The sequence below is a fragment of the Manis javanica genome, chromosome 12 (genome assembly GCF_040802235.1).
Source record: "Manis javanica isolate MJ-LG chromosome 12, MJ_LKY, whole genome shotgun sequence".
Classification (NCBI taxonomy): domain Eukaryota; kingdom Metazoa; phylum Chordata; class Mammalia; order Pholidota; family Manidae; genus Manis; species Manis javanica.
The window spans coordinates 52,931,169-52,956,028 of record NC_133167.1 but is presented as its reverse complement, the minus strand read 5'-3'; the positions used below and the strand labels follow the sequence as shown (position 1 = coordinate 52,956,028).

The 24,860-nt window shown below is 36.4% G+C and overlaps 1 long non-coding RNA gene across 3 annotated transcripts in view; it reads left to right on the top strand.

Annotated features, from left to right (window-relative positions):
* Positions 1-24,860, top strand: part of LOC118968704 (uncharacterized) — a 192,022-nt gene that overhangs the window by 146,003 nt on the left and 21,159 nt on the right. For 2 of the 3 annotated variants that reach the window (XR_012123672.1, XR_005056496.2), the window contains exon 3: positions 2,726-2,765. The exons of the other annotated variant lie outside the window; for it this stretch is intronic. This is a non-coding gene — a long non-coding RNA (uncharacterized lncRNA). The remainder of the gene's footprint in view (positions 1-2,725; positions 2,766-24,860) is intronic. 3 annotated transcript variants of the gene reach the window in all.

The following is a 24,860-nucleotide window of genomic DNA, read 5'->3' as shown; positions in this document are numbered from 1 at the left end:
AACAAAAAAGAAAATTACAGACCAATATCCCTGATGAATATAGATGCAAAAATACTCAATAAAATATTAGCAAACCGAATTCAAAAATATATCAAAAGGATCATACACCACGACCAAGTGAGATTCATCCCAGGGATGCAAGGATGGTACAACATTCGAAAATCCATCAACATCATCCACCACATCAACAAAAAGAAAGACAAAAACCACATGATTATCTCCATAGATGCTGAAAAAGCATTTGACAAAATTCAACATCCATTCATGATAAAAACTCTCAGCAAAATGGGCATAGAGGGCAAGTACCTCAACATAATAAAGGCCATATATGATAAACCCACAGCCAACATCATACTGAACAGCAAGAAGCTGAAAGCTTTTCCTCTGAGATCAGGAACAAGACAGGGATGCCCACTCTCTCCACTGTTATTTAACATAGTACTGGAGGTCCTATCCATAGCAATTAGACAAAACAAAGAAATACAAGGAATCCAGATTGGTAAAGAAGAAGTTAAACTGTCACTATTTGCAGATGACATGATATTGTACAATTAAAACCCTAAAGACTCCACTCCAAAACTACTAGAACTGATATTGGAATACAGCAAAGTTGCAGGATACAAAATTAACAGACAGAAATCTGTGGCTTTCCTATACACTAACAATGAACCAATAGAAAGAGAAATCAGGAAAATAATTCCATTCACAGTTGCATCAAAAAGAATAAAATACCTAGGAATAAACCTAACCAAAGAAGTGAAAGACCTATACCCTGAAAACTATAAGACACTCTTAAGAGAAATTAAAGAGGACACTAACAAATAGAAACTCATCCCATGCTCTTGGCTAGGAAGAATTAATATCGTCAAAATGTCCATCATCCTGCCCAAAGCAATATACAGATTTGATGCAATCCCTATCAAATTACCAACAACATTCTTCAATGAACTGGAACAAATAGTTCAAAAATTCATATGGAAACACCAAAGACCCTGAATAGTCTAAGCAATCCTGAGAAAGAATAAAGTGGGGGGGGGGATCTTGCTCCCCAACTTCAAGCTCTACTACAAAGTTACAGTAATCAAGACAATTTGGTACTGGCACAAGAACAGAGCCACAGACCAGTGGAACAGAATAGAGACTCCAGACATTAACCCAAACATATATGGTCAATTAATATTCAATAAAGGAGCCATGGACATACAATGGGGAAATGACAGTCTCTTCAACAGATGGTGCTGGCAAAACTGGACAGCTACATATAAGAGAATGAAAGTGGATCACCGTCTAACCCCATACACTAAAGTAAATTCAAAATGGATCAAAGACATGAATGTAAGTCATGAAACCATAAAACTCTTAGAAAAAAACATAGGCAAAAATCTCTTGGACATAAACATTCGTGACTTCTTCATGAACATATCTCCCCGGGCAAGGAAAACAAAAGCAAAAATGAACAAGTGGGACTCTATCAAGCTGAAAAGCTTCTGTACCGCAAAGGACATCATCAATAGAACAAAAAGGTACCCTACAGTATGGGAGAATATATTCATAAATGACAAATCCTATAAAGGCTAGATATCCAAAATATATAAAGAGCTCACGCACCTCAACAAACAAAAAGCAAATAATACAGTTAAAAAATGGGCAGAGTAGCTGAACAGACAGTTCTCCAAAGAAGAAATTCAGATGGCCAACAGGCACATGAAAACATGCTCCACATCGCTAGTTATCAGAGAAATGCAAATTAAAACCACAATGAGATATCACCTCACACCAGTAAGGATGGCTACCATCCAAAAGACAAATGACAACAAATGTTTGCGAGGCTGTGGAGAAAGGGGAACCCTCCTACACTGCTGGTGGGAATGTAAATTAGTTCAACCATTGTGGAAAGCAGTGTGGAGGTTCCTCAAAATGCTCTAAATAGACTTACCATTTGACCCAGGAATTCCACTTCTAGGAATTTACCCTAAGGATGCAGCACTCCAATATGAAAAAGACAGATGAACCCCTATGTTTATCACATCACTATTTACAATAGCCAGGAAATGGAAGCAACCTATGTTTCCATCAGTAGATGAATCGATAAAGAAGATGTGGTACATACACACAGTGGAATATTATTCAGCCATAAGAAGAAAACAAATCCTACAATTTGTGACAACATGGATGGAGCTGGAGGGTATTATGCTCAGTGAAATAAGCCAAGTGGAGAAAGACAAATACCAAATGATTTCACTCATCTGTGAAGTATAAGAACAAAGGAAAAACTGATGGAACAAAACAGCAGCAGAATCACAGAACCCAAGAATGGACTAACAGTTACCAAAGGGAAAGAGACTGGGGAGAATGGGAGGGTAGGGAGGGATAAGGGCGGGGAAGAAGAAAGGGGATATTATGATTAGCATGTATAATGTGGTGGGTGGGGAAAGGGGAGGGCTGTGCAACACAGAGAAGATGAGTAGTGATTCTAAAACATCTTACTATGCTGATGGACAGTGACTGTAATGGGGTTTGTGGGGGTACTTGGGGTAGGGGAGAGCCTAGTAAACATAATGTTCTTCATGTAATTATAAATTAATGATAACAAAATAAATAACTAAATAACTAACTAAATAAATAACTGTCACCTTGCTCCCCAGTTCCCACATGCTCCTTTGTAGTCAATCTGTGAATTTTCCTGAGCCCCTGACAGTTACCGATTTGTTTTCTCTCCCTGCAGTTTTGCCTTTGCAAGACCATCCTATAAATGAAATAATAAGGTAGGTAGCCTTTTGTGTCTAGATTCTTTCACTTAGCACAGTGTACTTAGCAACATATATATTGTTAAATGATTCATAGTACCTTCCTTTTTCTGCTGAGTAGTTTTCTATCATGTGGCTGTAACCTACTTTGTCTACCCATTTCTTAATTGAAAGGCATTTTTATGGTTTCTAGTTTTGGCAATTCTAACAAAGCCCATATAAATAATGGCATCCATGTTTCTGTGTGATCAGAGGTCTTCAGTTTAATTGTTAAATACCCAAGAATGAAATTTTTGGATGACATGGTAGGTTTATATGGCTACACCATTTTGAATTTCTACTACCAGTGTACAAGAGTTCCAGTTGTTCTACATCATTGCCAGCAACTGGTATTGCTATTTTTAAAAAAGACTTTCTAATAGGTATGTAGTGATCTATTAAGGTGCTTTTAATTTAACATTTAGAATCAGCTTTCATTTCTTTAAAAAATACAATTACGTGTTGGGATGTTGATTAGAATTGCTTTGGCTCTATACATCAGTTTTTTAAATAACTTTATTAAGATATATTGGATATATCAAACCATTTGCTCATTTGATGTGTACAATTCAGTATATTCAGAATTAGATATTACCATAAAAATTTTTAGAACTCTTTAATGCCCCATAAAGAAAGTTGGCATCTCTTTGTCAACATCCCCAATTTGCCACTCCCCAATTCTAGGCCACCGCCAGTCTATCTTCTATAGATTTGTCTGTTCTGGACACCTCACACAAATGTAATAGTGCAAAACATGATCCATTGTTACTGGTTTCTTTTACTCAGCATGTGTTCAAGGTTCATCCTGTTTTAGAATGTATCAATACTTTGTTTTTTTGGCCAAAATTTTCCATGTTAAGGATATAAAACATTTTATTTATTCATTCCTCAGTTGATAGACTGAATAAATTAATAAAACTATGAAACTCTTAAAATAACAGGTATGCTTGTTGCCACTTGTATATTTTCTTTGGGTTCTTTCCACTTTTTGTTAAGAATAATGCTGCTATGGGTCCCATATATAAGTTTTGCATGGATATATACTTTTATTTCTCTTCAGTATATACCTAGGAGTGTAAATGCTGGGTCATTTGATAACTCTATGTTTAACCTTATGAGGAACCATCAGATTCTTTTCCAAAGCAACGGCCTCATTTTATAATCTCATCAATAACTGAGGGTTCCAATTTTTCTACATACTCACCAACACCTGTTATTTTCCACTTTTTGATCATAGCTACCCTAGTGGTTATAAAACATTGTCTCGTTTTGGTTTTGATTTGCATCTCCCTGATGGCTGATGATATTGAACCTCTTTTCATGTGCTTATTGACCACTCATATATTTTCTTTGGAGAAGAATTTATCCAGACTTTATCCCCATTTTTCAATTGGGCTATTTTTCTTTTTATTGTTAAGTTGTAATCATTTTTTATATGTTCCAGATACAAGCCCCTTAGAAGATACTTGATTTGCAAAAATTTTCTGCCACTATCTGGGCTGTCTTCTCACTTAACTGATGTTTCTTGAACACAAGTTTTTATTTTCGAGACTGTCCAGTTTATCTATTTTTCTTCTTTAGCTTGTGCTTTTGGTGCCATACCTAAGAAAGCATGGCATAGTCACAAATACGCATACCTGTACTAACATAGAAGAGTTTCATAACTTTAGTCCTTAAATTTAGGTCTTTGATACATTTTGAGTAAATATATGTGTATAGTATGAGGTAGATGTCAAACTTCCTATTTCTGAGGGGAACTCCAGTTGTTCCAACACCATTTGTTGAAGACTATACTTGCCCTATTAAGTTGTTTTGTCAGCCTTGTTGAAAATCAGTTTATCATAAAGGTAAAGGTTCATTTCTGTACTCTCAATTTTATTCAATTTTTCCATAAGTATTCTAATGCAAGTACCACAGTCTTGCTTAGTGTTGTAGTACGTTTTGAAACTAGGAAGGATGTGTCCATCAACTGCCTTTTACCATATTGCTTGGGCTATTATGTGTCCTTTTGATTATCATATGGATTTTAGAATTAGTTTTCAATTTCTACAAAGCTGGCATTTTTATAAGAATGTCATTGAGTCTGTAGAATACTGGGGGGAATATTGCCATTATAACAACATTAAGTCTCCTGATTTATACACATGAAATATCTTTCCAGTTATTTAGTTTTCTTTAATATTTTTCAACAGTGTTTTATAGCTTTAAGAGTACCTTTTCATTCTCATTGTTAAATTGTTAAATTTATTCCTAAATATGTTATTCTTTTTGATGTGCTTGTAAATGAAATTGTTTTCTTAACTTCATTTCAGAATGTTCATTGACAGTAGATAGAAGTAAAATTGATTTTTGTACATGTGTTATATCCTATAACTTTGTTGAACTTGTTTATTAGCTCTAATGTGTGTGTGTGTGTGTGTGTGTGTGTGTGTGTGTGTGTGTGTTTATGGTTTAGGATTCTCTATCTATGAGAGAGTTTTACTTCTTCCTTTCCAATATGGATAACTTTTATTTCTTTTTCTTGCCTCGTTGACCTGGCTAGAACCTCAAGTACATTGTTATAAAGAAGCTGTGAAATCAGACATCCTTGTTTTGGTCCTGATTTAAGGGCTGAAGCAGTCTTTCACCATTAAATATGATGTTAGCTGTGAGTTTTTTGCTTTTAGTGGGTCTTTTTTGTAGATGTCCTTTATGAGGTTTAGAGGAAGTTTCCCTTTATTCCTATCTTTAGTGTTTTTATCATGAAAGGGTGTTGAATTTTGTAAGGTGCAATTTTGTATCTGTTAAAATAATCAATGGAGTTTCTTTCTCCTTTACTCTATTGGTATAACATGTTATAATCATTGATTTGGGGATGTTGAAAGAGCCTTGCATTCCATGGATAAGTTCTACTGTATCTATTACTGTATTTTATTTGCTAGTATTTTGTGAAGGATTTTTGTGTCTGGAGTTTTTTTTTTTTGTGATGTCTTTGTTTGGCTTTGTCTTCAAGATAATACCTGATTGAATGATTTGGGAAGTGTTCCCTTTAATTTGAGGGATAGTTTGTAAAGAGTTGGTATGAATTCTTTAAATGTTTGGTGAAATTCACTGATGAAGCCATTTGGACCTGGAGTTTTCTTCCTATGTAATTTACAAATTACTAATTCAATCTCTTTACTTGTTATAAATCTATTTAGATTTTCTATTTTGTCTTGAGTCAGTTTTTATACTTTGTATTGCTTAAAGAATTTTTCTCTAAATTGTTTCTATACAGTTGCATTTAGTATTCCCTTATAAAACTTTTCATTTCTGTAAGGTCATTCTTGATTTTAATAATTTGAATCTTTTTTTTCTTTCTGATCAGTCTAGCCAAAGTTTTCTCATTTTTATTAATATTTCAAAGAACTAAGTTTGAGTTTCATTGATTTTCTCCTTTGTTTCATTGATATTCTGCTTCATTAATTTCCACTCTAATCTTTATTTATTTTATTTCTGCTTGCTCTGGACTTCACATTCTTCTTCTAGCATTTTAACATGGGAAATTACATTGTTCGTGTGAGATCTTTCTTTTTTTTGATGTAGGTGTTTGCTATAAATTTCACTCTATAGGACTTCTTTAGATTCATCCCACAGGTATTTGTATGTTGTCTTAATTTACATTCAACTCAAATTATTTTCTAGTTTTCCTTGTGTTCTATTCTTTGACCCATTGGTTATTTAGTACTGTGTTGTTTATTTTGCATATGTTTGTTAAATATGTGTAGATGAGTTTTCAGAGAATTGACATCTAAACACTATTGAGCTTTTCCATCCATTAATATGGTATAGCTCTCCATTTATTTCTGTGTCCTTTGATTTTTTTCTATCAGTGTTTTATAGTTTTCAAAGGACAGATCTTGTATATATGTTGTAAGATTTATGACAAAGTATTTCATATTTTTGGAACTACTCTGAATTGTATTTTTTATTTCAATTTTCAATTGCTTGTTGTTAATATGTAACTTATGATTGATTTTTGGATATACAGCTTGTATCCTGCAACTTTGCTGAATTTACTTAGTCATTTTTGTAGCTTTTTAGTAGATTATTTGGAGTTTTCTATGTATACAATCATGTCAGATGAAAAAAGAGATAGTTTTATTTCTTCTTTTCAGTTCAGATGCCTTCTCTTACTTTTCTTTCCTTAATGCCCTGGCTGCGACCTCCAGTAGAATTTTAAGCAGAAGTTGTGAAAGTGTATATCTTTGTGTTTTTTTAGGGGGGAAAACATTTAGTCTTGCACAATTAAACATAATGTTGGTCATACATTTATTCTAGATATCCTTTATAACCTTGATGAAGTTCCCTTATATTCCCAATTTGCAGAGAGTTAATTTAGTATGCACAGATGGTGAATTTTGTTAGACATTTTCTGCATCTATTGAGATGAACATATGATTTTCCTCTTTAGTCTACAGATATGGGGAATTTCACTGACTCATTTTTGGGTGCTGAACTAGTCTTGGATTTTTGAGATAATACTTTACTTGTTTATGACATATTAGCCCTTTTATATATTGTTGGATTATATTTGATGTTATTTTTGTGTCTATATTTATAAAAGATATTGATTTGTAGTTTACTTTTCTTATAATGTCTTTTCCAGTTTTGATGTCAGGGTAATGTTAACTTCATAGAATAAGTTTCAATTTTCTGAATGAATTTGTGTAAAATTCATATAATTTCTTTCTTCAATTTTTGGTAGAATTCATCTCTAAGACATCTAAGCCTAGAGTTTTCTTTGTGGGAAGTTTTTTAAGGTGCAAGTTCAATTTCCTTAATATACATATACATATACATATATGAATATATATATATAAATATATATATATATTCAGGTTACTCAAGTTAGCATTTCTTCTTCAGTGATGTTTTATTACTTGTGTCCTCAAAGAGATTTATCCATTTCATTTAGATTCTCAAATTTATTGACATAAAATTTTCATTATCCTCATAATCCTATTATAGTTTAGACTGTGTGAAGATGCTCTCTCTCTTATTCCTAGCTGTAGTAATTTGTATCTTCTCTATTTTGTTCCTGACAGTCTGGCTAGAGGTTTATCAATTTTATAGATCTTGTCAAAGAACTTTTGTGGTCATTGAAAACCATGCTTGAGATATTGGAGAGAGGAGAAAGGTCTTGCTACAAATTTGCATAATTCCATGCTTAGGATATTAATGATATATGAGGGGAATTCCCTGAAAGAGTAGTGTCTATTCACATTTTATCTATCTGGATTAAATGATTTTATCTTTCACATTTAATATGGAGGACAAATATATCATCTTAAAATTAAAAGGCAAATGTGATCTCTTTGAGAAGATGATTTGCTGAATATAGCAATGAAACTAACCACCTGAGATTCTCTATAAATCTAACTGCAAATATTAGCTCCAAGAGAGAAAGGTTGATTGTGTTATTTTAGCTCTCTTCGAAATCAAATGTGTCCCTAGTGTTTAGGGAACCATATTATCTTGACAATTGTCTGTTTTCTAAAAATATTATACAAAGTACTTGCCATACTGTAGACTGGGGAACATAACCACAATTTAATATTGGAGAATTTACATTAGAACTATAACAATGAAAAAAAATCATAATGATACTTGTAAAATACATGCAAATTAATTATTTTAAAAGGGGATAAACAGAGTCCCTTTTCTCTTAGGACAATGTAGAATGTGAGCATCATCTTCACCCAATCCCAAATTGAAGGAGATATATTTTCTGACTTTTGTCCAGAAGATTAGAAAAGATACCACAGACTGGAGGGGTTAGGGTAGGGAGTAGCACCTAGTCATCTATATTCTTCATGTGCAATAATGTAGTTACTTCTCACAATAAACTATCACAATGAAAATAAGTAGCCCCTTGGCTTCTTGTTCCTAAGGCTCCATACTGAAAGAGGATGGCAAGCTAAGTTCAGGGAGTAACACAGTTACCAGAGCACACAATTTAATTTTCTAATGGGATAATCATAGTTCTAGCATTTGGGCCAGCAGACTATCGCATAGGTTCTAAAGGAGATGCAGATTATAACTTTGAGGCTAGGAAGGCCCATAGAAGAAATTGTCAAATAGGTATTTCCATGAGCAGCTTCATATCTAATTTTATCAGTGTTACTGTCTCTTCCTTATTTTTGCTCTCGGCTTCTTTCCATTGAGTCTGGGCAAGCCTGAAACTTAGAAGGAAATGATGCTTCCTGACTTCAAAGGCTTAGTCATAAAAAATCAATACAATTTCCTCCTGGCCCTTTCTCTTGGGATGTATTTCTCTTAGGAGCTCCAAGACTATATGGAGTCCATCTACCCTGAAGTCACCACCCTGGAAAGATCATTTGAAGAGATTAGATAGACATAAAGAGAGATGCCCAAGGGAAAAATCTGTTCCTATCCCCTGTGTTTGAATACTCCCAACATTAATTTCCAGCTATATGAGTAAAAGAGCCTTCAGATGGTCACAGACCCCCAGACTCCCAAGTCTGCCAGAGAGGCTCAGACAGTGAAGCTGAGGCAAGTGGTCCTTATTCTGCCTTATACTAATTCCTAATCCACAAAATTCACAAGGGTAATAAGTGGGTATTTTGCACCAATACAATTTTGGGTAACTTGTTACACATAGATAACCAATACGTGTAGACATGTGACCTGAGAACAGCCAGATTATAGAAAGGAGGTGGTTTACCATACGGACATTGAAAAGGACAATTCAATTTAATTTTTCTATAATTTTTACTTTAAATTCAGAGACAGAAGGTGAGTGGGCAGTGGGAGCAGGAGCATAAAGACACAAAGAGGAGAGTCAGTGGCAGGGACTGTGAAACATAAACTCCTAACAGGCGAGAGTGTGTGCCGTACCCAGAATGGAGGATAAGGTAGTTAGCTGGTGGTGACAAAAGACAGAGAAAAGTTAATTAACTGTAATAGGAGAAGTAAATAGATAAAGTGAGCGCTCTGGAGCTAGATTTCCACATTCAAATCTGGGCTGTGAACTTCAAATGTCACTTAAATTTTCTGTGCTTTGGTTTCTTCCTCTTGTATACAAATAAAACATTTACAACAATGTGTACTCCATAGTATAAGTGCAGTGTCATCATTGACATCAACACAACCCTTTTGCTGGGGGTGCACAAGAGTTAACCAAATAGAAACAGCTACCCTGGAAAACAGCTATCTTTCCAGTTCCCCACAATTTTTAGAGGTTCTGTAAGCCTCATTTCTGTGACCCCAAGTCCTGAAGTCTGCCTAGATGTCTGAGATTCTTGTCTTCCTTATTTGAATATCTAGTCTTAGTCTGAAGCACCATTATTTAACAGAGTTAGTCTTTGTAACCAGAGAAGAAAAAAACGATATTTGTAGTAAAATGAATGTATGTATTGGTGTGTATCTGCTAGCCTCATGGATGAATAGACAATGTCCATATCTATATGACTGACACTCCCTTTTCTCTTTTGCAAAGCTCTGTGAATTTGAAATTACCTGCAACTTCTTTCTTTCTTTTCTTTTATTAAGGTATCATCGATACACAATCTTATGAAAGTTTCACATGAGCAACACTGTGGTTACAACATTCACACATTTTATCAAGTCCCCCCACTCACACCACATTGCAGTCACTGTCCATCAGTGTAGTAAGATGCTACAGAATCATTACTTGTCTCCTCCATGCATACTGCCTTCCCCGTGACCCACCCACATTATGTGTACTAATCATAATGCCCTATAATCCCCTTCTCCTTCCCTCCACTCCTGCCCTCCCCACTCCTTCCCTTTGGTAACCACTACTTCCTTTTGGAGTATGTGAGTCTGCTGCTATTTTGTTCCTTCATTTTTGCTTTGTTGTTAAACTCCACAAATGAGTAAAATCATTTGGTACTTGTCTTTCTCTGCCTCACTTATTGCATTGAACATAATACCCTCTAGCTCCATCCATGCTGTTGCAAATGGTAGAATTTCTTTTCTTCTTATGGCTGAATAATATTCCATTGTGTACATGTACCACTCTTATTTATACATTCATCTACTGATGGGCATTTAGGTTGCTTCCATATCTTGGCTCTTGTAAATAGTGCTGCGATAAACATAGTGGTGCAGATATCTTTGTGCATTTGGGATATTGTTTTCTTTGGGTAAATTCCTGGAAGTAGAATTCTTGGGTCAAATGGTATTTCTATTTTGAGTTTTTTGAGGAACCTCCATATTGCTTTCCACAATGGTTGAACTAATTTATATTCCCACTAGCAGTGTGGGAGGGTTCCCCTTTCTCCGCAGCCTCACCAGCATTTGTTGTTGCTTGTCTTTTCAATGTTGGCCATCCTAACTGGTGTGAGGTGATATCTCATTGTGGTTTTAATTTGCATTTAGCAATGTGGAGCATCTTTTCATGTGCCTGTTGGCCATCTGAATTTCTTCTTTGGATAAGTTTCTGTTTAGTTCCTCTGTGCATTTTTTATTCAGGTTATTGGCTTTTTGGGTGTTGAGGCATGTGAGCTCTTTATATATTTTGGTTATTAACTCCTTATCAGATATGTCATATATGAATATATTTTCCATTAGGATGCCTTTTTGTTCTGCTGATGGTGTTCTTTTTCTGTACAGAAGCTTTGACATAGAAGTTTGACATAGTCGCATTTGTTCATTTTTGCTCTTATTTCCCTTGCACAGGGAGATGTGTTCAGGAAAAAGTTGCTCGTGTTTATATTCAAGATAATTTTGCCTATATTTTCTTCTAAGACTTTTATGGTGTCATGACTTCCATTAAAGTCTTTGATCCATTTCGAGTTTACTTTTGTGTATGGAGTTAGACAATAATCCAGTTTCATTCTCTTGCATGTAGCTGTCCAGCTCTGCCAACACCAGTCGTTGAAGATGCTGTCATTTCCTTGTTGTATATCCATCGCTCCTTTATTGTATGTTAATAGGCCATATATGTGTGGGTTTATATCTGGGCTCATTATTCTGTTCCACTGATACATGGGTCTGTTGTTTCAGTGCCAAATTGTCTTGATTACTGTGGCTTTGTAGTAGAGCATAAAGTTAAGGAGTGTAATCCTTTGAGTTCTGTTCTTCCTTCTCATGATTGCTTTGGCTATTCGGGCTTTTTTGTGGTTCCATATGAACTTTACACCTATTTGTTCTAGTTCATTGAAAAATGCTGTTGGAATTTTGATAGGGATTGTATTGAATCTGTAGATTGTTTTAGGCAGGATGGCCATTTTGACAATATTAATTCTTCTTATCCATGAGCATGGGATAGGTTCCCATTTATTGATGTCTTCTTTAATTTCTCAAATGAGTATCTTGTAGTTTTCAGTGTATAGGTCTTTCACCTCCTTGGTTAGGTTTATTCATAGGTATTTTAATCATTTTGATGCAATTGTAAATGGAATTGTTTTTCTGATTTCTCTTTCTGCTAGTTCATCATTAATATATAGGAATATAACAAATTTCTGTGTGTTGATTTTGTATCCTGCAACTTTGCTGAATTGAGTAATTAGTTCTAATAGTTTTGGCTTGAATTCTTTAGGGTTTTTTATGTACAATATCATGTCATCTGCAAACACTGACAGTTTGACTTCTTCCTTACCAATCTGGATACCTTTTATTTGTTTGTGTTATCTGATTGTTGTGGCTAGTACTTCCAGTACTATGGTTAAAAGTGGTGAAGAGTGGGCATTCTTGTCTTCTTCCTGATCTTAGAGTAAAAGCTTTCAGCTTTTCACTGTTAACTATGATGTTGCTGTGGGTTGTATATGGCCTTTATTATGTTGAGGTACTTGCCCCCTTTACCCATTTTGTTGAGAGTTTTTATGATGAATGGATGTTGAATTTTGTCAAATGCTTTTTCAGTGTCTATTGAGATGATCATGTGATTTTTATCCTTTTTGTTGACGTGGTGTATAATGTTGATGGGCTTTTCAAATATTGTACCACCCTTGCATCCCTGGAATAAATCCCATTTGATCATTATGTATGATCTTTTTAATGTACTTCTGAATTTGGTTTGCTAATATTATGTTGAGGATTTTTGCATCTATGTTCATCAGTGATACTGGTCTATAATTTTCTTTTTTTATGGTATCTTTGCCTGGTTTTCATTTTAGAGTGATACTGGCTTGGTGGAATGGGTTTTGGAGTAGTCCCTCCTTTTCTACTTTTTTGAACACTTTATTTAAGGAGGATGGGTATTATTAGGTCTTCTCTAAATGTTTGGTAAAATTCAGCGGTGATGCCATCTGGTCCACGAATATTGTTCTAAGGTAGTTTTTGATTACTAATTCAATTTCATTGATGGTAATTGGTCTGTTCAGATTACCTATTTCTTCCTAGGTCAGTCTTGGAAGATTGTATTTTTCTAGAAAGTTGTCCATTTCTTCTAGGTTATCCAATTTGTTAGCATATAATCTTTCATGGTATTCTCTAATAATTCTTTATATTTCTGTGGTGTCTGTAGTGATTTTTCCTTTCTCATTTCTGATTCTGTTTATGTGTGTACACTCTCTTTGTTTCTTGATACATCTGACTAGGGGTTCATTTATTTTGTTTATTTTCTTGAAGAACCATCTCCTGGTTTCACTGATTCTCTCTATTGTTTTATTCTTCTCAACTATATTTACTGCTCTGATCTTTATTATGTCCCTCCTTCTACTGACTTTGGGCCTCATTCATTGTTTTTCTAGTTTCATTAATTATGAGTTTAGACTGTTCATTTGGCATTGTTATTTTTTCCTGAGGTAGGCCTGTATTGCAATATACGTACCTCTTAGTACAGCCTTTGCTGCGTCCCACAGATTTTTTGAGTTGTTGAGTTGTTTTCATTTGTCTCCATATATTGCTTGATCTCTGTTTTTATTTGGTCATCGATCCACTGATTATTTAGGACCATGTTGTTCAGCCTCCATGTGTTTGTGGGCTTTTTTATATTTGCCTAATTTATTTCTAATTTCATACCTTTTTGATCTCAGAAGCTGGTTGGCACAATTTCAATCCTTCTGAATTTACTGAGGCTCTTTTTGTGGTCTAGTATGTGATCTATTTTGGAAAATGTTCCATGTTTACTTGAGGAAAATGTGATGTGTATACTGCTGCTTTTGGGTGGAATGTTCTGTAGAAGTCTGTTAGGTTCATCTGTTTTAGTGCATTGTGTAGTGTCTCTGTCTCCTTACTTTTTTTCTGTCTGGTTGATCTTTCCTTTGGAGTGAGTGGTGTGTTGAAGTCTCCTAAAATGAATGCATTGCATTCTATTTCCCTCTTTAGTTCTGTTAGTATTTGTTTCACATATTTAGGTGCTCCTATGTTGGGTGCATAGATGTTTATAATGGTTATATCATCTTATTGGACTGACCCCTTTGTCATTATGTAATGCCTTTCTTTGTCTCTTGTTACTCTCTTTGTTTTGAAGTCTATTTTGTCTGATACAAGTACTGGAACTCTGTTTTTTACTATTAGTTGCATGAAATAAATCTTTTTTCATCTCTCCACTTTTAGTCTATATATGTCTTTGGGTTTGAAGTGAGTCTCTTGTAGGCAGCATATAGATGGGTCTTGTTTTTTTTTTTATTCATTCTGTAACTCTGTGTCTTTGATTGGTGCATTCAGTCCATGTACATTTAGATTGATTACCTGTAGATATGTACTTATTGCCATTGCAGGCTTTTGATCTGTGGTTACTAAAGGTCCAAGGGCAGCTTCTTTACTATCTAGCAGACTAACTTAACTTGCTTATTATGCTATTTCAAACCCAATATAAAGGTTCTTTTTTTCCTTCTTTTTCTTCCTCCTCCACTCTTAATACATTAGGTGTCGTATTCTGTTCTCTTTGTGTATAACTTGAGTGATTTTGTGAATAGTTGATTTAGTTTTCTTTTTGCTTAGTTATTAATTGGTCTACTTTCTTTACTATGGTTTTATTCTATCTGGTGACAGCTCTTTAGCCTTAGGAGCACTTCCATCTAGAGTAGTCCCTCCAAAATATACTGTAGAGACAATTTGTAGGAGGTAAATTCCCTCAACTTCTGCTTATCTGGAAATTGTTTAATCCCTGCTTCAAATTTAAATGGTAATCTTGCAGAGCAGAGTATTCTTGGTTCAAGGTCCTTCTGTTTCATTGCATTAAATATATCATGCCATTCCCTTTTGGCTTGTAAGGTTTCTGCTGAGAAGTCTGATAATAACCTGGCAGGCTTTCCTTTGTACATGATCTTTTTCTCTCTTTGGCTGCTTTTAGTACTCTGTCCTTGTCCTTTATTTTGCCATTTTAATTACTTTATGTCTTGGGGTTGTCTTCCTTGCATCGCTTGTGTTGGGAGATCTGTGCACTTCTGTGGCCTGCAAGATTATTTCCTTCCCCAGATTGGGGAAGTTTTTAGCAATTATTTTCTCAAAGACAATTTCTATCATTTTTTCTCTCTCTTCTTCTTCTGGTACCCCTATAATGAGAATATTGTCCCATTTGGATTGGTCTCATACATTCTTTCATTTCTAGAGATCCTTTTCCTCTCTGTGTCTCAGGTTCTTTGTTTTCCTGTTCTCTAATTTCTGTTTCATTTACCATCTACTCTACCTCTTCTAATCTGCTTTTAAATCCCTCCATTGTATGTTTCCTTTCAGATGCTGTATATTTCAAATTTTCTATCTCTTTCGTGAAGTCCTCCCTGACATCTTGAATATTTTTCTGTAGCTCCATGAGCATGTTTATGATTTTTGTTTTGAAATCTTTATCAGCAAGATTCATGATATCTGTTTCACTGAACCTCTTTTTGGCTTTTTTTTTCCTTGTAATTTTCTTTGGAGTAAATACCTTTCCCATTTCATATTTCTAATGATTACTATTGATAACTTTGTGTAGGTGGTGCCTGCTAATGTCCAGAAGCTCTATTCTTTGGAGGTGCCCAGCACCTGGAGTGATGGTGGGGTTTGCAGGTGCACAGTGCTGGCCAGAAGTAAGGAACTCTTTCCTGCTTCCTGGTTGCAGTCCCTGCCTCCACTGCCAGATCCAATGGGCCGAGCATGCAGGGTGGAGGCTCTGAATTATGCCCATGTAGCTGCCATAGGTGGGGCCATCTCTGGCTGGCTTGGTGTGATGGTGGGGGCTGCAGATGTGTGGACTGATACCTCCCTGGAGGAAGGAGCATCAGGCTGCATATTGCAGTGAGGGGCCTGGGCACTGCATTTCCAGACAAGGGGATGGAGCATCTGAAGCTCCAGAAAGTTTCCAACCTGCTGGGTTAAGTGTGCTAGAACAGTTTTGTCCACCTGTCCTTTCTCCTGAGCAGCAAGCTCTGTGTAATCTTTGACCCTTCACAGCCCTCTCACTGTTGGGAAGTCTTTCAAACTAATTGCTTTTCTTTTGTCTTGGAGCAACCAGTTGTGGGTACCTATTCTCCACAACTGGCTGGAATCTCAGTGACTCTGAGTATTCTGCCTGTCTTTGCTTTCCAACCCCACTAATCTCCAGAGCACCATGTAATGTGGGTTTGTGCTCCCAGAGCAGATCCTCAGGGGGGGTGTTCAGCATTCCTGGGCTTCTTCTCCCTTCCTGCTCCATTTCTCTTCCTCCCACCTGTGAGCTGGGGTTTGGGGATGGCTTGAGTCCCACTGGATCACAGCTTTGCTACCTTACCTTTTTCTGTGAGGTCTTCTCTTTTCCGCAGTATAGGCAGTCTGTAGCAGTCTTTGGGTCACTCTTTCAGAACTAGTTGTATTTGCTGTATTTTCATGTTGTATGTGGTTTGGGGAGGTTTCTGCCTCACTTCTCATGCTGCCATCTTTTTCTCTTGGAACCTGCAATTTCTTTTTAATATGTTGTTTAATGTTTTCTTTGGATCACTGAACTCTAAGTTCCATAGGGGCAGTGGCTGTCTTTTTTTCATTGCTGCATTACCAGAAGCAAGCTTCAGGAAGAGCTCTTTGGCAAGCCTGAAGTCTATCCTGAAAAGTTGGAATGCCTGGGACCTATGATTCAAAGTCTCACATTGAATGTGAGGGAGTGTTTGGTATTGGTTATTTGACCTGGTGAGCAAACAGGCATAGAGACACCCTCTCTAGAGCTGTTCTGGGAGAAGGGAGTTCATATAAAAAGTTGTGGATAGCAGAAGTGAACATTTCTAAGTGTCTGACATGCTTCTCACCCCAATAGCTGGTATCTTTGCATTCTCTGGGGCTCTGATGCTTGTTGCTCCATATGTCTCCTCTATGTCCCCAGTTCTGGGGAGCTTTTATTCACAGATGAATTCTTGTGTTATTTGCCTGTATGTCTTTTCCGGCATCTTTCCTTCAATAATTATCTACCTTATGACAGCTTTGCAGTACGATAGATATGTACACAGAAAACATACTCAGTACATATTTGTGAACTGACCAACCACCCAGTTTTCTTTAAAATAAAATCACAGAGTGCTATAGAGATGGCAGCTGAGGTTAGGTAAAACTCATCTTCCCTTTTTCTTTTGTCCATTTTCATATGGTTGCAAAACTCCTCATATAAGAGGACACATTCTCTGGATTTCCCCAAGTGATTCTACTTCGGGAAAATAGTACTCCGCATACCCATTAGAGAAAACTGTTCTACACCTAGAAACAAAATAACACAATTAGCATATAACCAAGAAGTTTACTCTTGGAGATCAGCTAAAGTGCTATGTCAGTTCCCAGGCTTATCAGTGGGTGGCAGAGCCATAGCCTGGCTACCTTAACTGTCTAGAACTTACTAACAAGAGGATGATAATAGTCATACTCTTTAGCACTTTGTTATCATAATTCCTGTGCATTTCTGTTGTGTTGTAAAGGATATATTGGAGAGTAAGGAGTCAAATATAAACCTGATCCCCTAAGGGAAAACCCTGGCTTCTCTCATCAGGAGAAACAGCCACAATGCAGAGCAGCTTGTGTTGTGATCTTGGGCAGGTCATTCAGCTCCTTGTGCCTCAGTTAGCCTCTTCAGTTAAATAAGTCAGTTTTCCATGGTATCTTATCTTTAGATTTTTATTATGAAAATTTTCAAACATACTGAAAAATAGAAAAAAATGTTGCAATAGACATCCATACACACACTATCTGTGTTCAACAGTTGCTAACATTTTGCCATATTTGCTTCATCAAAGCATGTATATCTGCCAATAATTTTGTCATTTTCATGTGAATTATAGATGTTAGGATATTTCATGCTTAAATACTACAGCTTAAATATTTCAAAATTAAGAAATTTTCCTCCATAACCATAAGCCCATTCAAGACTGATTTGAGAGTGTTAGCTGTGGAAGTCCTGGACTTGGTTTTCACCAAAGACACATGAGAGGACAGACAGAAACAGAGAAGGATAAACCATGAAGCTCATGCAATGACAGCCTCGGGCCCTCTCACTTAAAATGTTTCCTTAAAAAGCCTTTTACATTAAGTTTGCCAAGGAAAACTATCTTAGCTGTGATTGCTTAACTTACTATTTATTTTAAATCTGGTTTCTCCTCCCTTACAAACAACCTCCTGCCCCCAAATACACATACACATTCATATCAGTGGGATTGGAATGGGTGTGAATATTTTGGGGATTCCACTTAAAACATTTGGATAATTAATTTTGCTTGCAATCACTCCTGCACCAAGTGAAGTTACAGTTAACTCTCCAGGGGTACTAATGACTTCTGGCATACTCTTCCTATCCATGGCTAGTAGTCTTAAAACAACATGAGCTGCAGTGTCTGGTGCAAAGAGTATGTGAGGGATGGAGGAAACACATGGGTCAAAATAAATGGAGCCACAGTTAATCTGGGAGAAGCCATCCTGTCAGAATGCATATAAATTGGGAAGGTGAAGATTTGGTTCCCATGCATGCCTAGTAAAAATATAAATTCTCTCCTGTCAGGAATATACTGGCTAATATAGCATATACCATTAAATATGCAATATATGCTTTATATAGGGGAATCACACAAAATAGAATATATCAGAGAGCATGTTGCTATAATTATACTGTGAATACCTCTGGGTGAGAAGTTGCATATTTTTTATGTACCTAAACATATTATATCACATCTTAGAGAATCTTACTCATCTTTACCTAAGGTAGACTGGCAGGTTCAGATAAAGTATCATGCAAAATTGTCACCAGTACTTGTGAATTGACAAACCTAATATGTAGATGAAGTAAAATATGGCAAAATGTTAACAATTGTCAAATCCAGGTAGCTGTTCTTATATGTTGATATTTGTGCCTTTTTGAATTTTATAATTTCTTATTATTTTTCTGATTAAAAATAATATATACCTTTGTATCTAGTTTTGAATTTATAATTTTTTGTTCTTAAAGAGGGTGGCAAAATTGATATGCCTCAGGTCCCAAGTTTTGTTGCTAGTCACCATTCTGGATCCTATAAAATGTTAAAAATAGAAAAGTTGTATTTTCTATTCTCCTTAACCTATTTTTTTCTAGTAGCAAACAACATTGTTAAAGCTAGTGGAAAATTTGAAATTCAGACCTTTCAATATGTTAGTGAGGACACTAAAGCTCAAAAAGATAGCACCTTGTCCCAGATCAGATTAGTATATAGTGACAACATAATGGTCAGGATACCGGGCTCCTGACTGGCCCCTGTTCGTCTTATCATGCTAGGTAGTTTCTCTTAAAGAAACATAGTATAACTATGGTGTCAAAATATAGCATTGGTGAGATGATTCTGTAAAGTTCATTCTATTCATTTACTTAGGCACTAATTTATGCATCAACTATTTAATGAGCACTGGGGATTCACAGGTGGCCTTAAGCAGCTGATCTTAAGCAACCTCATAGGGACAGGATTCTAGACTAATACAGAGAAATGTTGCAAAACGGACTCGTTAAAAATCAACAGGGAAGGAATGTGTCTTCTGATCCATATTTTGTGTGTGCGCTCTTACATTCTCGTGGGGGGAGAGAGGAAGGCTGGTCCCAGCTCCATCAGCTACCACAGAAATACCCTCTCTAGGCAAGCTTATTGTCTCTGACCCACTCTTAGGCTAATTCAAGGGAAGTGAAAAATGTTAAGAACTTGTTTAGTTCTCAATCCTCCCCTGTGTCAGCGTTCTCCAAAGAAAAAGAACCAACACATATATACACACACATATGTATTTATATACACATATATATATATCAGTATAAAGGATTGGCTCACACAATTAGGGAGGCTGAGAAGTCACAAGATTTGCAGTCTGAAGGCTTGAGAACTAGAAGAGCCAATAGTATAAATGCCAGACCAGGTCCAAAGTCAGAAGACTGATGCTCCAGTTGGAAGACCATCAGGCAGAGACTGAGTTTTCCCTTACTCTTCCTTTTGTTCTAGTCAGACCTCCAACAGATGGGGTGGGGGGGAATCCCCCCACACATTGGGAAGGGAAATGTACTTCACTAAGTTTACTAAATCTACTGATTCAAATGTTAATCTCATCCAGAAACACCCTCACAGACAGAACACAGAAATGAGGTGTTCAGAAAAATATCTGAGCACCTTGTGACCCAGTTACCAACACATCCATCTTCCTCCTCTTCTCTTCTCCTCTCCGTCCGTCTTCATCATGACCCCCAAAGCAGACCCTCATATGAGGATTTGTAGAAAAGTGGTTTGTAGAGAAATGTTCCAAAGAAAATATCAGAAGGGAAGCCAGTGGTGGGCTTAGGAAGGGAAGAGGCCAAGGGAGGGCGAAATATCAAACAGAATTCCAGAGAGGTTAACTTTGTCTCAATGCCATGAAGCAGCTCTCTCTGGAGGCAGATTCTCCTGACCCAGTTATGGGAATTGGGGTGCTTATACCCACACAAGGTCAATCAGCAGCCATGGACTGTATCTGGAGGACGTGAATCTTCAGGTACTCTCTGTTCTCTGTCCAAGCAGGAAAAGTAGGTTCAACAGGCCAAGGGTAGGCCTCTGAGGAGGTGTCCAAGGTGTGGCTTTTTGAAGTGAAAACAACTTACCCAACAAAATCTAAAGGGATCTGAGGAAGCTGAGCAGATCAGAGACATATGCCCCAATCATCAGCCCCTTAGCAATGATCACAAAGTCATCAAGAACTAATGCATGGGATCCTGGACTGTGTGCTTTCCAGATACATTTTTCAATCTTCACATCATTATGTGTGGTGATCAGCATATTCTCCACCCTACAGGTGAGAAGACTGAGGCTCAGAGTGAGTAAGTGTCCTGAGGGAACAGCAAGGGTTGAATACTGTCCTTCCCTCCCTCGGATGCTGCCTGTCCTTGGCTCCCCCACCTCAAATTATTTGGTGAATATACGATTACTTGTCATGTAAGAAATGGATAGAATGCCAACATTTCCATTTGTGGTAGAGAAAAACCTGTCTCATTATTTATAGTTATGCTCTCATTTATCTTGTTAACTGCTCAACACATAATTCTGTATTAATTCAAAGTAAAACTCCTCATAACTGATGAAGAGTATTATAGGTCTATACACCGGCAAGTGAAAATATCTTCAGTTTCTCTGAAAGTTTATTTTTATAGCTACTTAAAAGATGCAGCCAGCAATACTTGGCTGATGGAATTGTTTTATATCCATGTTTAGACTCTGGGTATCAGAAATTTTGCTGAATATAAAAGAAGTCTTTAGATTACAGAGTGTAGTGTTATTTTTCAGTAACAAGACACAGCATTTCCAAATTTAGCCATTCACTAAATGTAAAGAACAAGTGGTGAAAAAAAAATTATGTGTGTAATCCATAAATGCTGGGAACTTCCTGCATGGGTGAATCATATAACTTCACCTCCTGAAGGCCCTCCAAGGGACAGCTGTGTGTTTTTTAAACAAAAATAAAGAGATCTGTATACTCCACTACTCCAAAGTTAGCAATTACATGGAGATCTTCATTAAAAATGCACGTAAGTGAAAATATAATCAGGCAGACTTAGGAAGCTTTGTGTTTTTTACAGGTTTTTTTTGCAAAAGAAATATCATTAAAACAATTTAGTCTTTTTAAGTGTTAATTTTGAAAGTAGCCCAGCAAGAGATATAGTTCAACCAAATTACAACATTGTATTAGAATGGATTTCATGTTATTTTTCTTTTTATTTTCCTCACCCATCATACAATTAATATTTTCAATTACTGGGCTTTCTCAAAGAACTGAGTAATTGAAAAAGTGCTTAAAGTGACATTTCCCAAATTAGAGCTTTCCGATTATAGATGTAGAGAGAAACCAGAAGTTTGATAAATTTACACAATTTGCACAATATTGAATATGTTAAAAAGTTACTCTGAGAATTCTTTCTTATTAATTTTCACCTTGTATTTTAACACATATTTGGCTTCTTTTATTGTGGTGTCTAGCATTATTTTACATAGAGAATTGCACTTCAAGAAATGCTTTAGCATGTGTGGGTATATTTAAAGTTACCGTATAATGGTGTTGGGATGAATTCTTGCAGTAATTAAGAGAAAGACAGCTTGAGGCACCTAAATTATGTAGCTCTAACTGGCCCCTTCCAATCATCCTCGTTTTGAAACACAGACCTAAAAGAGTTTGTGATCTTTGTTTTGTGAAATTGTTTTTTTAAAGAAAGCAGTGTTTATAAAAATCTCAATAATGTAGACTAGTAGAAGAAGAGCAAGACATTTCAGAAAAAGTCCCTTTAACTTTCTGGCATGTTTACTTCTGTTTCTTTTTTGGACACTGGTGGGTGAGGGTTACTGTTTTCACCCACCAGTATTATATGTACGTGGCTTGCGCCTCTGCAGGGAAGCCCTGCACACATGGGGACCAACCACACCATTCTTTCTGCCCAGTGTCCCATCCCAGGGAATCTCTCCTTCTTTGGTCTTCGCATAGCTACCCTCTTCTTCCCTCCCAACCACCCAGCAGAATTTCTTCAGACAGTGAAGGGAATTGATTCAAGAACCTCTGCAACAAGGCCTTTAAAAAACCTGTTTATGACTAGAAATCTGAAGGCAGAAGGAAAGGAAAATGTGTGAAAAAAATTCGTTTTTTTTTAAGATGCACTGCTATCTTGTGTCTCCAGCCACCGTATTTCACTGTGAGGTCCTCACCGTCCAGATGCAGTATGTCAGTCCCACAGCCTTTTCTCGCTCTCCTTACTTCTCTGGGAGTCACCTGGTAACGCTCAGGGAGGAACTCCCGCTGATGCTCAAAGCCGTACCCACGGGGCGGGGTGTGGCGCCCACGTGGCCTGCTCTGTCTGCTCTGTGTAAATGCTCTGCATGTGGCCGGACCCTGGCGATCGGCAAGGCATAATAATACTATAGTAATAATTTATATCTTCATTTACCTTCATGCTAAAGAAAAGCCAGTTTTAGACAAAGCTAGATAAATTCTTGTTTTTTCAAGCCCATGGATTTCCTCAACTTGATGCCGTAACATTTTTATGGAGTTTAAAGCACAGTGAACTATTTTTTAAAAATCTTTAAGAATAAGGATGAAGATTTCAAAACATTTACTGTTGGAAAACTTTGTGTAGGAAAACTATAGTAATGAACAAAAGGGGTAAAAAGGTAAAACATGTGCAAAACAGATGTTACCCTCAATTTCATGGCAGAACAAATTAAAAATCAGAACCTTGCTTTGTGATTTAGATGATGGACAACATACACAGATTTGTGTAGGCTGCAAAAAATTCTCCATGCAAAACTGGACATTTTTTTTTAAGTTGTGGAAACCTACTTTCCAAATGCAACCAGACTTGATTACTAGAACAAAAACATCGTCCTTGTTTGGAGATTATCTACAGTGTCCAAACCTTGATATTAGACCAGAACCACATGGGATGAAAATAACATTGAGGCTCATGCATCAAATGGAAAAATATGGTTAAAAAATTTGAAAACGTTTTCATAAATAATAAAATATGCATGTACCATATGGTATTTTAAAATGTCTTAAAGTACATGAGCTGGGCATCAATTAAGGGGCAAAGCATTGTTTTAGAACACTGGGTGGGCGGTCAAACAGTAATGAAAGCATGAATAACAGTTGAGATGGAGATGAAAGGAGGCAGCCTTTAATCCCCAAAATCATTTCAGAATGACAGAGTCACTATTGTAGATGCTTATATGACTTTTAAAAATGTGAAATAAGCATCCCTCTCACAAGGGGTTTTCAATGTAATATGATACATTTGAATTAATAACCTAGAAATGTCAAGTATTCTTCATAACCATCACCATTAAACAAGAATAGGATTTCTTAATATGGGGTCTATGAGCATTTCAAAGGATCTATGGATGGACTACAAAGGATCCCTGACTCCTCAAAAATTGTATGCAGTGTATATTTATTTGTACTTTGCTGAGAAGAGAGTGCATAGCTTTCATACATTTTCTTGAGGGTCCATGATTTCTCAAACAAACATTAACAAACTGTGTTGCAGAAAATAGAGCTCCACTAACAAGTTGAGCTTGTTAGTGGAGACAAGTTGATTCACAGAAAACATGACCTGCATAACCCACAAAAGCTTTGTAAATAGCCAAAGTGTAAAACAAAGTAAGTGCTATGCTTATGTCTCCAAGCAAGCGCAATACAACAACCCCAGTAATAATGTTTCCACATGGATGGATATTTTAGAAGGCCATGCTATTTGTCATCAGACACCCTCTCTCCAGTTTGAACAATTTAAAGAGCCGTGGGAACTAACCATAGGTTACACTATGTTGTACGTTATTGGCAATTACTCAAGAAAGAGCTGGGAAAAGAAAGGAAATGAGAAATAAATATGGGCTCAATCTGATGATCAAGGGACACTGACACAGATGAAAAGGGATCAGGTCAAGTACCAAGTTTTGGGTTGCAAAGTACCTAATTAAATAAAATTTAATTCAATTCAGCAATATGAATTACTAGCATTAACCATTAATAGTAATTAAATATCAACCTGTTGACATAAGTTTCTAGTGAGAAAAATGCTACCTTGAAACTTGGCTATGCTACAATTTTCCTTGTTTCAACAGGAAAATAACTTGTCAATAAATGAAGAAGTTAAGATTTGGGCACCTCATGGATAAGAGGATGTTAGCAAGCAACAGCCCCAGGGTGGTGGATTTGCACTATGTTAGTTTAGCT